This window comes from Pelodiscus sinensis, unplaced genomic scaffold, assembly GCF_049634645.1.
Source record: "Pelodiscus sinensis isolate JC-2024 unplaced genomic scaffold, ASM4963464v1 ctg40, whole genome shotgun sequence".
Classification (NCBI taxonomy): domain Eukaryota; kingdom Metazoa; phylum Chordata; order Testudines; family Trionychidae; genus Pelodiscus; species Pelodiscus sinensis.
In genome coordinates, this window is record NW_027465932.1 from 1,708,092 (window position 1) to 1,721,807 (window position 13,716).

Genomic DNA, 13,716 nt, shown 5'->3' on the forward strand with positions numbered 1-13,716 from the left:
AGGGGAGTTTATTGCCTCTCCAGGACACAGCCCAGCACAGATGGAATCTGGCCCCTAAATCCCAGCCCCTTGCTTAGGCTGCCTCATCCATGATTCCAGCCAGAAACTAAAAAGTCCCTTCCAGCCCTGCCCCCAGCCCGGGGCTGGCCTCCCCTCCTCCCTTTGTCTCTCTCCCTGGGAGGCAACTGGTCGGGCAGGTTGGGTGCCCCTTGCATAATGTCTCATCCCCTGCCCGGCTGTGCCGTGGTACCGACAGCAGCCAGTGGAGTCACCCACAGCCCACTGCCCAGAATAGCAACCAGCCAGGTGCCCCCACTACGTCACAGTTCTCCCCCCTCCGAGAGCGAACTGAGCAGGGTCACTCCGCTCGTGACCTGGGGAAGTTCGGGTCCTCTGCGTGGGAACCCCCCCTGGGGCTATGGGTGCTCCCCTTGACTCAGGCCGGCCGTGGCGAGGCCCCACATAAGCTGGCTTCCCTCTGTCCACTCGCCGCCCCGCTCCAGGGCGACTGGCACAGGTCTGTCCTCGGGGGTCACACCCACCCTTCCGCTGGCCTTGATCTCTGGCCAGGGTCTCTCGGGCCGGGGCCATGAGCCCACTGAGCCTTCTCTGGACAGCCAGGGCGGCTTCCACCCCCGACGCTCCATCCAGGGGGGGTCTTCCCCTCCCATAACTCTCTCAGCAAGCCCAGAGGGTCTATCTGGGGTAGAGACCCCCAAGCCGCTTTCCTCCCGTCTTGGGCCTTCCCGCCCCTCTGGCAGGAGTCACAGGACCGGCAGTACCGCTGCACGGCTGTAAAGATTCCTGGCCAATAGAAGTGATGGAGCAGCCTCAGACGGGTGCTCCGGATCCCCCGGTGGCCCCCAACGGGGACATCGTGGGCCAAATACAGCAGCTTGAGGCGATACTTTCGGGGGACGACCAGCTGCCGCTGGACCCTCCATGCCCTCGCCTTCCTGGGGGGAAGCCATTCACGGAACAGGAGTCCACGCTCCCGCAGGAATCTCTCCTGGCCACCTCTCCCCCGGGGCTGAGCTGCACGGAGGCCAGCCTGGTCCCTCAGCCTCTGCAAGGAGGGGTCTGCCTGCACCTCAGCCTGGAATTCAGCTGCTGAGGCAGGGATCGGGACCTGTCCCCCACCTCTGCCTAGGTCCGGAGTCCCAGCCTGGCTGGACCCCGTGTCCACTGGGTTGGGACCCTGAGGACGCTGCCCGGAGTCCTTCCCTGGACCCACGTTGTCAGCCCCCCACTGGCTCTGGCTCCGGGTAGTGACTAGAGCCCGCTGGGATTCATGGGGCCACTCCTCTAGGTCATTCCCCATCAGCACCTCGGTGGGCAAGTGCGGGTGCACCCCCACTTCCTTGAGGCCTTCCTTGGCTCCCCATTTCAGATGCACCCGGGCTACAGGCACCTTAAACGGGGACCCGTCTATGCCCTTCAGGGTCAGCTGCATGTGGGGTAGTATCCGCTCTGGGGCCACTATGTCAGATCGGGCCAGAGTCACCTCCGCCCCCGTGTCCCAGAAGCCCATCACCTTCCTACCATCCACCTCCAGGGGTATGAGGCACTCGCTCCGCAGGGGCCGTCCTGCCCCCACCCGGTACACGGAGAAATCCGCCTCCTGAGAATCAGACCTCCCAGGGGAGGTGCACTGAGCATCCTTCCCCAACAGGCGTGTCCCGGACTGACGGCCCAGCACACGGCGGGCATGTTCCCGACTGACTGGGATGTCTGAGGGGAGGTGGGGGATGGGTTATAACCTCTCCCCTGTGTGAGGGGGGTTGGGGGTGCAGGGAGCACCGGGGTGTCAGAGGGGAGGTGGGGGATGGGTTATAACCTCTCCCCTGTGTGAGGGAGGGTTGGGGGGCACAGGGAGCACTGGGGTGTGTGAGGGGAGGTGGGGGATGGGTTATAACCTCTCCCCTGTGTAAGAGGGGCTGGGGGGCACAGGGAGCACTGGGGTGTCTGAGGGGAGGTGGGGGATGGGTTATAACCTCTCCCCTGTGTAAGGGGGGCTGGGGGGCACAGGGAGCACTGGGGTGTCTGAGGGGAGGTGGGGGATGGGTTATAACCTCTCCCCTGTGTAAGAGGGGCTGGGGGGCACAGGGAGCACTGGGGTTTCTGAGGGGAGGTGGGGGATGGGTTATAACCTCTCCCCTGTGTAAGGGGGGCTGGGGGTGCACAGGGAGCACTGGGGTGTCTGAGGGGAGGTGGGGGATGGGTTATAACCTCTCCCCTGTGTGAGGGGGGTTGGGGGTGCAGGGAGTACTGGGGTGTCTGAGGGGAGGTGGGGGGATGGGTTATAACCTCTCCCCTGTGTAAGAGGGGCTGGGGGGCACAGGGAGCACTGGGGTGTCTGAGGGGAGGTGGGGGATGGGTTATAACCTCTCCCCTGTGTAAGGGGGGCTGGGGGGCACAGGGAGCACTGGGGTGTCTGAGGGGAGGTGGGGGATGGGTTATAACCTCTCCCCTGTGTAAGAGGGGCTGGGGGGCACAGGGAGCACTGGGGTGTCTGAGGGGAGGTGGGGGATGGGTTATAACCTCTCCCCTGTGTGAGGGGGGTTGGGGGTGCAGGGAGTACTGGGGTGTCTGAGGGGAGGTATGTCAACAAGAAGAAGGTGATCAGAGAGGGTGTGCAGTCCCTAATGGATGAAGGAGGTAACCTAGTGACAGAGGATGTGGGGAAAGCTGAAGTACTCAATGCTTTCTTTGCCTCTGTATTCACGGACAAGGTCGGCTCCTGGACTTCTGTGCTAAGCGACGCAAGATGGGAAGAAGATGGACAGCCCGTGGTGGGTAAAGAACAGGTTAGGAACTATTTAGAAAAACTAAACGTACACAAATCCATGGGTCCAGACTTAATGCACCCAAGGGTACTGAAGGAGTTGGCAAATGTCATTGAGGAGCCTTTGGCCATTATCTTTGAAAAGTCGTGGAGATCGGGCGAAATCCCGGATGATTGGAAAAAGGCAAATGTAGTGCCCATCTTCAAAAAAGGGAAGAAGGACGATCCAGGGAACTATAGGCCGGTCAGTCTTACCTCGGTTCCTGGAAAAATCATGGAAGGGATCATAAAGGAATCCATTTTGAGACACTTGAATGAGAGGAAAGTGATCAGGAATAGTCAGCATGGATTCACAAAGGGCAAGTCGTGCTTGACCAATCTGATTAGCTTCTATGATGAGGTAACTGGCTCAGTGGACATGGGAAAGTCAGTGGATGTGATAGACCTTGACTTTAGCAAGGCTTTTGATACGGTTTCCCACAATATTCTTGCCAGCAAGTTAAGGGAATGCGGATTGGATAAATGGACGGTAAGATGGATAGAAAGCTGGCTAGAAGGCCGGGCCCAGCGGGTAGTGATCAATGGCTCGATGTCAGGATGGCGGTCGGTTTCTAGTGGAGTGCCCCAAGGATCGGTTCTAGGACCGGTTTTGTTCAATATCTCTATTAATGACCTGGATGAGGGGATAGATTGCACCCTCAGCAAGTTTGCAGATGACACTAAGCTAGGGGGAGAGGTAGATACGCTTAAGGGCAGAGATAGGGTCCAGAGTGACTTGGACAAATTGGAGGATTGGGCCACTAGAAATCTCATGAGATTCAACAAAGACAAGTGTAGAGTCCTGCACTTGGGACGGAAGAATCCCAAGCATAGTTACAGGCTGGGGACCAACCAGTTAAGTAGTAGTTCTGCAGAAAAGGACCTGGGGGTTACAGTGGATGAGAAGCTGGATATGAGTCAACAGTGTGCCCTTGTAGCCAAGAAGGCTAATATAGTATTAGGTTGCATTAAGAGGAGCATTGCCAGCAGATCCAGAGATGTCATTATTCCCCTTTATTCGGCTTTGGTGAGGCCACATCTGGAGTACTGTGTCCAGTTCTGGGCCCCCCACTACAAAAAGGACGTGGACGCATTGGAGAGGGTCCAGCGGAGGGCAACCAAAATGATTAGGGGTCTGGAGCATATGACCTACGAGGAGAGGCTGAGGGACTTGGGTCTGTTTAGTCTGCAGAAGCGAAGAGTGAGGGGGGATTTGATAGCAGCCTTCAACTTCCTGAAGGGAGGTTCCAAAGAGGATGGAGAGAGGCTGTTCTCAGTAGTGACAGGTGGCAGAACAAGGAGCAATGGGCTCAAGTTGGGGTGGGAGAGGTCCAGATTGGATATTAGGAAAAACTATTTCCCTAGGAGGGTAGTGAAGCATTGGAATGGGTTACCTAGGGAAGTAGTGGAGTCTCCATCCCTAGAGGTGTTTAAGTCTCGGCTTGACAAAACCCTGGCCGGGTTGATTTAGATGGGATTGGTCCTGCCTAGAGCGGAGGGCTGGACTTGACGACCTTCTGAGGTCTCTTCCAGTTCTGATTCTATGATAAGGGGATGGTTGGATGAAATAACATGATCTTGGTAACTGAGGGTATGTCTACACTACAAAGTTAGTTCGAACTAACGGACGTTAGTTCGAACTAACTTTAATAGGCGCTACACTAGCGCTCCGCTAGTTCGAATTTGAATCGAACTAGCGGAGCGCTTAGTTCGAACTAGGAAAACCTCATTTTACGAGGACTAACGCCTAGTTCGAACTAGCTAGTTCGAACTAAGGGCTGTGTAGCCCTTTAGTTCGAACTAGTGGGAGGCTAGCCCTCCCCAGGTTTCCCTGGTGGCCACTCTGGCCAACACCAGGGAAACTCTATGCCCCCCTCCCGGCCCCGGACCCCTTAAAGGGGCACGGGCTGGCTACGGTGCCCGTGCCAGGTGGAAGCCTGCCAGCACCCAGCTAGCAGACCCTGCACCTGGCACGGCACAGAGCCACCCACCCGATGCCCCCCAGCCCACCCCCTCTTGCCGGGACCAGGCTGGCGGCTCCCGGGAGCTTGCCCTGGACCGCAAGAGGCGGGCACCTTCCTGGGCTAGTGCGGACATCGTGGACCTCGTCCACGATCTCCTCACTAGGCACAGGAAAGTGGCCGTCTAGGGCAGGAGAGCTGCCAGCCTGGCCACCCAGGACCAGGTGTGCATGAAAATCAAGGGGGTCCACTGAGACCCCCGACCCTGAGCCCTGAGCTTACAATGGCCGTACTGGGTCAGACCAAAGGTCCATCTAGCCCAGTAGCCTGTCTGCCAACAGCGGCCAACCCTAGGGACCCTGGAGGGGATGGACCGAAGACAATGACCAAGCCATTTGTCTCGTGCCATCCCTCTCCAGCCTTCCACAAACTTTGGGCAGGGACACCACTCCTACCCTCTGGCTAATAGGACTCCATGGACCCAACCTCCATCACTTTATCTCACTTCCCTTTAAACTCTGTTCTAGTTGTAGCCTTCACAGCCTCCTGCAGCAAGGAGTTCCACAGGTTAACTATTTGCTTTGGGAAGAAGAACAACTTTCTCTTACTAGTTTCAAGCCTGCTACCCATTCCTTTCCTTTGGTGTCCTCTAGTCCTTCTTTATGGGAACTAATGAAGAACTTTTCTGTATGCACCCTCTCCACCCAACTCCTGCTTTTAGAAACCTCTATCCTGTCCCCCCTCCGTCTCCTCTTTTCTAAGCTGAGAAGTCCCAGTCTCTGTAGCCTCTCTTCATATGGGACCTGTTCCCAACCCCTGATCATGTTAGTTGCCCTCCCCTCTCCCAGCCTTTCTCTTCCCCTCTCCCACCTCCTTTTCCCAGTCTCCCCTAGTTTTTTTTCAATAAAGACAGAGTCAATGTTGGAAGAAACGTTATCTTTATTTTGTACATCAATAAGAAGGGGGGCTAAGGAAGGGTAAGTGGAAGGAGGTGAGGGAGGAATGGGGTACGAGCCCCCGATGGGGAGGACTGGGCTGGCTCTGCGGGCTTCTGGGGGTGGAAGCTCTCCTGCAGCCCCCCAATTACTCCCTCTCCGCAGATGGCAGCCTGCGGCAAGTGCAGCCGGGCTGATGGCCGAGTGGTGTGATGTGCCCAGTGTGGGCACTCAGGGCACTCCAAGCCAGAACTTCTTTGCAAGCGGGGCACCCCTTAGAACTGTGTGTCCGGGGTGGGGGTCGGGACCCTTTAAGCGCAGCCCTCGGCTAGCCTGAGACAGCATCTCCATGCTCTAAGTCCTCCTTTTATGCCCTGCCGGCACTGCTTCCGGCCATCCTTAAGCCCTGTTCAGAGTCCACTCAATGTGGACTTACTAGTTCGAACTAGCAAAACGCTAGTTCGAACTAGTTTTTAGTTCTAGATGCGTTAGTTCGAACTAGCTTAGTTCGAATTAACTAATTCGAACTAAGTTAGTTCGAACTAGCGCTGTAGTGTAGACGTACCCTAATTGACCATTCATTTCCAGTTGGAAATAGGTCAATGGAGGGATGATAGGAGTTGCTATAGGGAACTTTCTGGGTGTCTGGCTGGTGAGTCTTGCCCACATGCTCAGGGTTTAGCTGATCGCCATATTTGGGGTCAGGAAGGAATTTTCCTCCAGGGTAGATTGGCAGAGGCCCTGGAGGTTTTTCGCCTTCCTCTGTAGCATTGGGCACAGATCACAGCTGAAGGACTCTCTGCATGTTGGGGCCTTCAAAGTATTGGAAGGCTTCAATATCTGAGACATAGGTGAGAGGATTATTCTAAGAGGGGTGGGCGAGATTCTGTGGCCTGCACTGTGCAGGGGGTCAGACTAGATGATCATAATGGTCCCTTCTGACCTTAAAGTCTATGAGTCTATGAGTCTATGAGGTGGGGGGATGGGTTATAACCTCTCCCCTGTGTAACAGGAGGCTGGGGGGGGGGGCACAGGGAGCACTGGGGTGTCTGAGGGGAGGTGGGGGATGGGTTATAACCTCTCCCCTGTGTGAGGGGGGGTTGGGGGTGCAGGGAGCACTGGGTTGTGTGAGGGGAGGTGGGGGATGGGTTATAACCTCTCCCCTGTGTGAGGGGGGCTGGGGGTGCAGGGAGCACTGGGGTGTGTGAGGAGAGGTGGGGGATGGGTTATAACCCCTCCCCTGTGTAAGGAGGGTTGGGGGGCACAGGGAGCACTGGGGTGTCTGAGGGGAGGTGGGGGATGGGTTATAACCTCTCCCCTGTGTGAGGGGGGCTTGGGGGTGCAGGGAGCACTGGGGTGTGTGAGGGGAGGTGGGGGATGGGTTATAACCTCTCCCCTGTGTGAGGGGGATTGGGGGTGCAGGGAGCACTGGGGTGTGTGAGGGGAGGTGGGAGATGGGTTATAACCTCTCCCCTGTGTAACGGGGGGTTGGGGGGGCACAGGGAGCACTGGGGTGTCTGAGGGGAGGTGGGGGATGGGTTATAACCTCTCCCCTGTGTGAGGTGGGGCTGGGGGGGCACAGGGAGCACTGGGGTGTCTGAGGGGAGGTGGGGGATGGGTTATAACCTCTCCCCTGTGTGAGGGGGGCTGGGGGGTGCAGGGAGCACTGGGGTGTGTGAGGGGAGGTGGGAGATGGGTTATAACCTCTCCCGTGTGTGAGGGGGGCTGGGGGGTGCAGGGAGCACTGGGGTGTGTGAGGGGAGGTGGGGGATGGGTTATAACCTCTCCCCTGTGTGAGGGGGGCTGGGGGGCACAGGGAGCACTGGGGTGTCTGAGGGGAGGTGGGGGATGGGTTATAACCTCTCCCCTGTGTGAGGGGGGGTTGGGGGTGCAGGGAGCACTGGGGGTCTGAGGGGAGGTGGGGGATGGGTTATAACCTCTCCCCTGTGTGAGGGGGGGTTGGGGGTGCAGGGAGCACTGGGGTGTCCGAGGGGAGGCGGGGGATGGGTTATAACCTCTCCCCTGTGTGAGGGGGGGTTGGGGGTGCAGGGAGCACTGGGGTGTCCGAGGGGAGGCGGGGGATGGGTTATAACCTCTCCCCTGTGTGAGAGGGATGGGGGGCACAGGGAGCACTGGGGTGTCTTAGGGGAGGTGGGGGATGGGTTATAACCTCTCCCCTGTGTGAGGGGGGGTTGGGGGTGCAGGGAGCACTGGGGTGTCCGAGGGGAGGCGGGGGATGGGTTATAACCTCTCCCCTGTGTGAGAGGGCTGGGGGGCACAGGGAGCACTGGGGTGTCTTAGGGGAGGTGGGGGATGGGTTATAACCTCTCCCCTGTGTGAGGGGGGGTTGGGGGTGCAGGGAGCACTGGGGTGTCTGAGGGGAGGTGGGGGATGGGTTATAACCTCTCCCCTGTGTGAGGGGGGGTTGGGGGTGCAGGGAGCACTGGGGTGTGTGAGGGGAGGTGGGGGGATGGGTTATAACCTCTCCCCTGTGTGAGGGGGGCTGGGGGGCACAGGGAGCACTGGGGTGTGACGTAGTGGGGGTACCTGGCTGGTTTCTATGCTGCTGGCTCTGGGGTAACCCCCACTGGCTGCCGTGGGTACCACGACCCAGCAAAACAGGATGAGTCACTATGCAAACCAGTGGCCAGACACCCCCCATGGAGAGGAACAAAGGAAGGTGGATGCTGCCCTGGCTGGGGGGCAGGGCTGGAGGAGGGTGAGTTAGTTGCTGTCTGGGAGGATGGATGAGACAGCCTAGGGAGAGGAGCTGGAGTTTAGGGGCCCAGTCTCCCCCATCTCAAGGGGGCCTGAGGCATCCTAGCCCAGTTCCTGTAACCAGATTACATCTGTGCTGTGCTGTGCTGGAGGAGCAATAAACCACCCTCAATTCCACTGGCTGGTACAGTCTGTTTGTGCCATTTCGGGGTGCAGGAGACGGGGAACCCCCAACGCGCCGTCACATGGGGTGTCTGAGGGGAGGTGGGGGATGGGTTATAACCTCTCCCCTGTGTGAGGGGGGCTGGGGGGCACAGGGAGCACTGGGGGTCTGAGGGGAGGTGGGGGATGGGTTATAACCTCTCCCCTGTGTGAGGGGGGGTTGGGGGTGCAGGGAGCACTGGGGTGTCGAGGGGAGGTGGGGGATGGGTTATAACCTCTCCCCTGTGTGAGGGGGGGTTGGGGGTGCAGGGAGCACTGGGGTGTCCGAGGGGAGGCGGGGGATGGGTTATAACCTCTCCCCTGTGTGAGGGGGGGTTGGGGGTGCAGGGAGCACTGGGGTGTCTGAGGGGAGGTGGGGGATGGGTTATAACCTCTCCCCTGTGTGAGAGGGCTGGGGGGCACAGGGAGCACTGGGGTGTCTTAGGGGAGGTGGGGGATGGGTTATAACCTCTCCCCTGTGTGAGGGGGGGTTGGGGGTGCAGGGAGCACTGGGGTGTCCGAGGGGAGGCGGGGGATGGGTTATAACCTCTCCCCTGTGTGAGAGGGCTGGGGGGCACAGGGAGCACTGGGGTGTCTTAGGGGAGGTGGGGGATGGGTTATAACCTCTCCCCTGTGTGAGGGGGGGTTGGGGGTGCAGGGAGCACTGGGGTGTCTGAGGGAAGGTGGGGGATGGGTTATAACCTCTCCCCTGTGTGAGGGGGGGTTGGGGGTGCAGGGAGCACTGGGGTGTGTGAGGGGAGGTGGGGGGATGGGTTATAACCTCTCCCCTGTGTGAGGGGGGGTTGGGGGTGCAGGGAGCACTGGGGTGTGTGAGGGGAGGTGGGGGGATGGGTTATAACCTCTCCCCTGTGTAAGGGGGGCTGGGGGGCACAGGGAGCACTGGGGTGTGTGAGGGGAGGTGGGGGATGGGTTATAACCTCTCCCCTGTGTGAGGGGGGCTGGGGGGCACAGGGAGCACTGGGGTGTGTGAGGGGAGGTGGGGGGATGGGTTATAACCTCTCCCCTGTGTGAGGGGGGGTTGGGGGTGCAGGGAGCACTGGGGTGTGTGAGGGGAGGTGGGGGGATGGGTTATAACCTCTCCCCTGTGTGAGGGGGGCTTGGGGGTGCAGGGAGCACTGGGGTGTCGAGGGGATTTGCTGGGGAGGCTCCTTGCTGGCCAGGCTGGCAGCCGACGTGCTCGGTGGGGCTGGTTTGGGGGAGGCCCCGCCTGGTTCTGAGCAATTTGCCCTGCTCGGACCCGCTCAGCAGTGCCCCCAGGCTGTTACGTCACTGGGCCGTGGGTCCCCCCCCCCCCCCCCGTGTTGGGGGGCGTCGCTGGTGACACTAGCTGGGGCTCAGAGAGCCACCGTGTGCTGCTGGGCGCGGCGCTTTGGGACGGGCCCCCGCCCTCCGCAGGGTCGGCCGCCAGCAGCCCCGGGCGCTGGGCGAGCAGAGTGCTGGGTTCGATGCGTGTGACGTGTGACGTGTGACGTGTTCTCAACACCCGCACGCGCAGGATTTCCTCTCTTCTGTTCCCAACCCTTTAGGCTGTGTCCAGACTGGCCACTTTTTCCAGAAAATCAGCCGCTTTTCCACAAAAACTTGCCAGCTGTCTACACTGGCCGCTTGAATTTGCGCAAGACCCCTGCCGCTCTCATGTAAAATCATCAGTGCTTTTCCGGAAATACTACGCTGCTCCCGTTTGGGCAAAAGTCTTTTTCCGAAAGACTTTTGCGCAAAAGGGCCAGAGTAGACAGCTCAGATTTCTTTTCCGCAAAAAAGCCCTGATCACGAAAATGGTGATTAGGGCTTTTTTGCGGAAAGGCGCGTCTGGATTGGCCACGGACGCTTTTCCACAAACAGTGCTTTTGGGAAAAGCGTCCTGCCAATCTAGACGCGCTTTTCCGAAAATGCTTTTAACAGAAAAGTTTTCCATTAAAAGCATTTCCGGAAAATCCTGCCAGTGTAGACGTAGCCATCGAGTTTAGCTGCTAAAGGACGGGCCCAGCGTGCGCCTGTGGGTACGATCCAGGGTGTGAACTGACCAGGGATCTGTGGCTGGTTTCTTGGGACCGGTCAGGCCCGTTTGGGGTGGGTGCGATTGGGTTCTAGAACCCCTCCCCTGTGTTAGGCCCGGGGCTGGTTGGGGCACAGGGGGAGCTGGGGTGTCCGAGGGGATTTGCTCATGAGGTTCGCGCCGGCCGGATCGGCAGCTGGAGCCCTCGGTGGGGCTGGTGTGTGGCCGGTTTGGGAAGGTCTCCAGTCAGGGGCTGTAAGGAGCCCTGGTGTTGAGCAATTCGCCCTGAGCGGACGCCTGCGGCGCTGTTCTGACACCTGGGATAAGGGTGGGGGAAAGTTTACGGGACCCGTGGCAGCCTTGGGGGGCTGTCGTCTTTGGTCAGCAGTCTGGGGGGGGGGGGGACTGTCTGCTCTGTGCCCGGGTCCCCCTGGCTGGGTGTGCAACTCCCACGGACTCCCCCACACGGGGATTGGCCCAGACACCCCGTCCCAGCCTGGGCAGGGAACAAGGCTCTTCCCGGGGGAGACAAAGGGCGGGAGGGGGGACAGCCCCTGGATGGGGGGCAGGGCCTGGGAGGGGCAGTTTCTGGCTAGAGAGCATGAAGGGAACAGACTAAGCTGGGTGCTGAGGGTCTGGGGAGGGGGGTGATGGCCCCCCCCCCCCGAGGGGTCTGAGGCGCCCTGGCCCTGACTCCTGGAGCCACCTCCCGTCTGTGCGGGGCTGTACCCCGAGGAGCGACGACCCCCCTGTTCTACCGGCCGGCGGGGCCTGGTCTGGCTGCTCCGGGGTGCAGGGTCAGGGGACCCCGATGTGCTGTCACAGTGTGAAGTGGGGATTGTATCGGCCTTGTTATGCCGCAGGTGAGGTCTAGTGCCCCGTGGTACCCCCAGGTGTGTGCCTCAGTTTCCTGGGGCACTGCACCAATCCCTGGGCGGGGAGGGGGATTTCAGGTGTGACTCTGAGGAGGCTGCCCCTGGCCCAGCACATGCACAGAGGCCAATGCCCCTTGTCACCTCCGGCCAGGTGACCCCTTTTCCCCGGGCAGGAGAGCAAAGGGCCGCGGAGGGGCCTGGGCCAGGCCTGCGAGGGTCCCTTCCCCAGGCTGGGCTGCCCTTGGGCCCCCTGTGCTGCCCAGTCTGCGCCGTGCTGGGCCCCTGGGACCAAGGACCCTCCTGTGCCCCTGCCGGCTGGGGGGAGGTGAGTGGGACGAGAGTGTCCCCGTACCTGTTACCGGGGTGCCGATGGGTGGGCGCAGGTGTCACATTACTGGATTTTGAGGGGAGCAGCCGGGTCACTGCTGCACCCGTGGGGGGGTGTTCGCCCCAAAAGTGGCACAAAGGGGCCATGGGAGGGGTCACACAAAACCTTACTTGCTGCTGGTTCTGTATCTGCTCTGCACAGATCTGTGTGACGTCTGGGGGTGAGTTGGGGATCTGTGTGGGGACTGGGAGTCTCTCTGTACGTGCTCGGGCGACAGGCTCAGCCTATGGACGTGCTAATGAGCAAGGCTCCAGGCACAGCAGGTCTCTTAAGTACCCGAGATCCACCTGGGAAGGGAGCTAGGTGCCTGGCCAGAGACCATGTGACTCTCCAGCTTGGAAGAAGCCAGGGGGGATATAAATAGGCCGTGTGGCCGACTCCATCTTGGTGCTCAGCTCAGCTCTTCATCCCAGAGGCAGCAGCGCAGGGACCAACGAGCCGGGAAGACCTGTGGACCCATCCTGGCATAGGATGTGCAACAAGGACTGTTAAGCCAGCAGCTGTAACATCTCTGCTAGAGCCTGCATCGAGAACTGGGAGATTCGGTGCATGTAACGTGTGATTCTTTAGCAACCTTACTCTCAGGCTTTTCTTTCTTGTAATAAACCTTTAGACATTAGATGCTAAAGGATTGGCCCAGCGTGATTTGTGGGTAAGGTCCGGAGGGTAAATTGACCAGGGATCTGCGGCTGGTTTCTTGGAACCGGACAGAACCTGTTGGGGGGAGGTGGGATTGGGTGCTAGACCCCTCACCTGTGGGCAGGCCCAGGGCTGTTTGGGGCACGGATATTGCTGGGGGGTCGGAGGGGTTTTGCTCGGGAGGCTTCAGACAGGCGGCTGAGCGCTCTGTGGGGCTGGTGTGTGGCCTGGTTGGGAAGGTCTCCAGTCGGGGACTGTAGAGAGCCGTGTTTGAGCAATTCGCTCTGAGCGGACGCCCTCCACGGTGCCCGGACCCGGCCCGGCCCAGAAGGGAATGTTCCCGGCTCCTGTGTCCTCCGGCCATGGGGTGCCGGGGCAGGAGGGTGCTGGCACAGGGCCAAGGGAGCCGGCCCCGGGTCTGTCCTTACCAGGACTCTAGGGGTACATCTACCCCTCCCCCGCCCCCAGGGGCACTGCTGGTGGGGGGGGGGAGTGCTGAGCTATTGGCATCACACATGGGGGGGCTGCCTCCCTGCAAAGACAAGGTTCCCATGTGGGGGGGGTTAGTCTCTAGCCAGCCTAGGGGGGTTGGGAACCAGCCAGCTGGAGGCAGGGCAGGGGAGCCCCCGGCAGAGGGGGGGTGTCTGGGGGGGATGGGGTCCATGGCTTCCCAGCATGCTTGAGCACAGCGTGGGGGAGGGGAGGTCACGTCTCGTGTTGGCCCCGAGTCGGGCTCGTCTCTTCTCCGCGCTGCCCCCTTCTGTGTCGGTGACACCCTGGGCGGTGCAGCACCCGGCCCCGGCCCCGGCCCCGGCCCTTCCCTGCTGGCGGCACAGTGGCCGCGTGGCGGGACGCCCCTTGCCCGCCCAGCTGCCCGGCCCTGCCATGCGCAGGCGGTGATGCCGGGGGAGGAGCGTCAGTTTGCTGGTGTGTGCCTCGGTTTCCCTCGGTGCTTGCATGGCTGCCCGGCGGGCGCAGCAGGAGAGGGGAGCGTGTTCCCCCGGCACCGGCATGGATGGGGCGTTAAAGGAGGGGCTGAAACCAACTCGTACAAGGAGGCGCTGGGGGAACAGTGCCAGGTGGCCCCAGTGGGCAGCCGTGGGTCCGGCCCGCTCCACGGGGCCCGGTTACAGGCTGGGGCCAGCTCAGCCGCTGTGG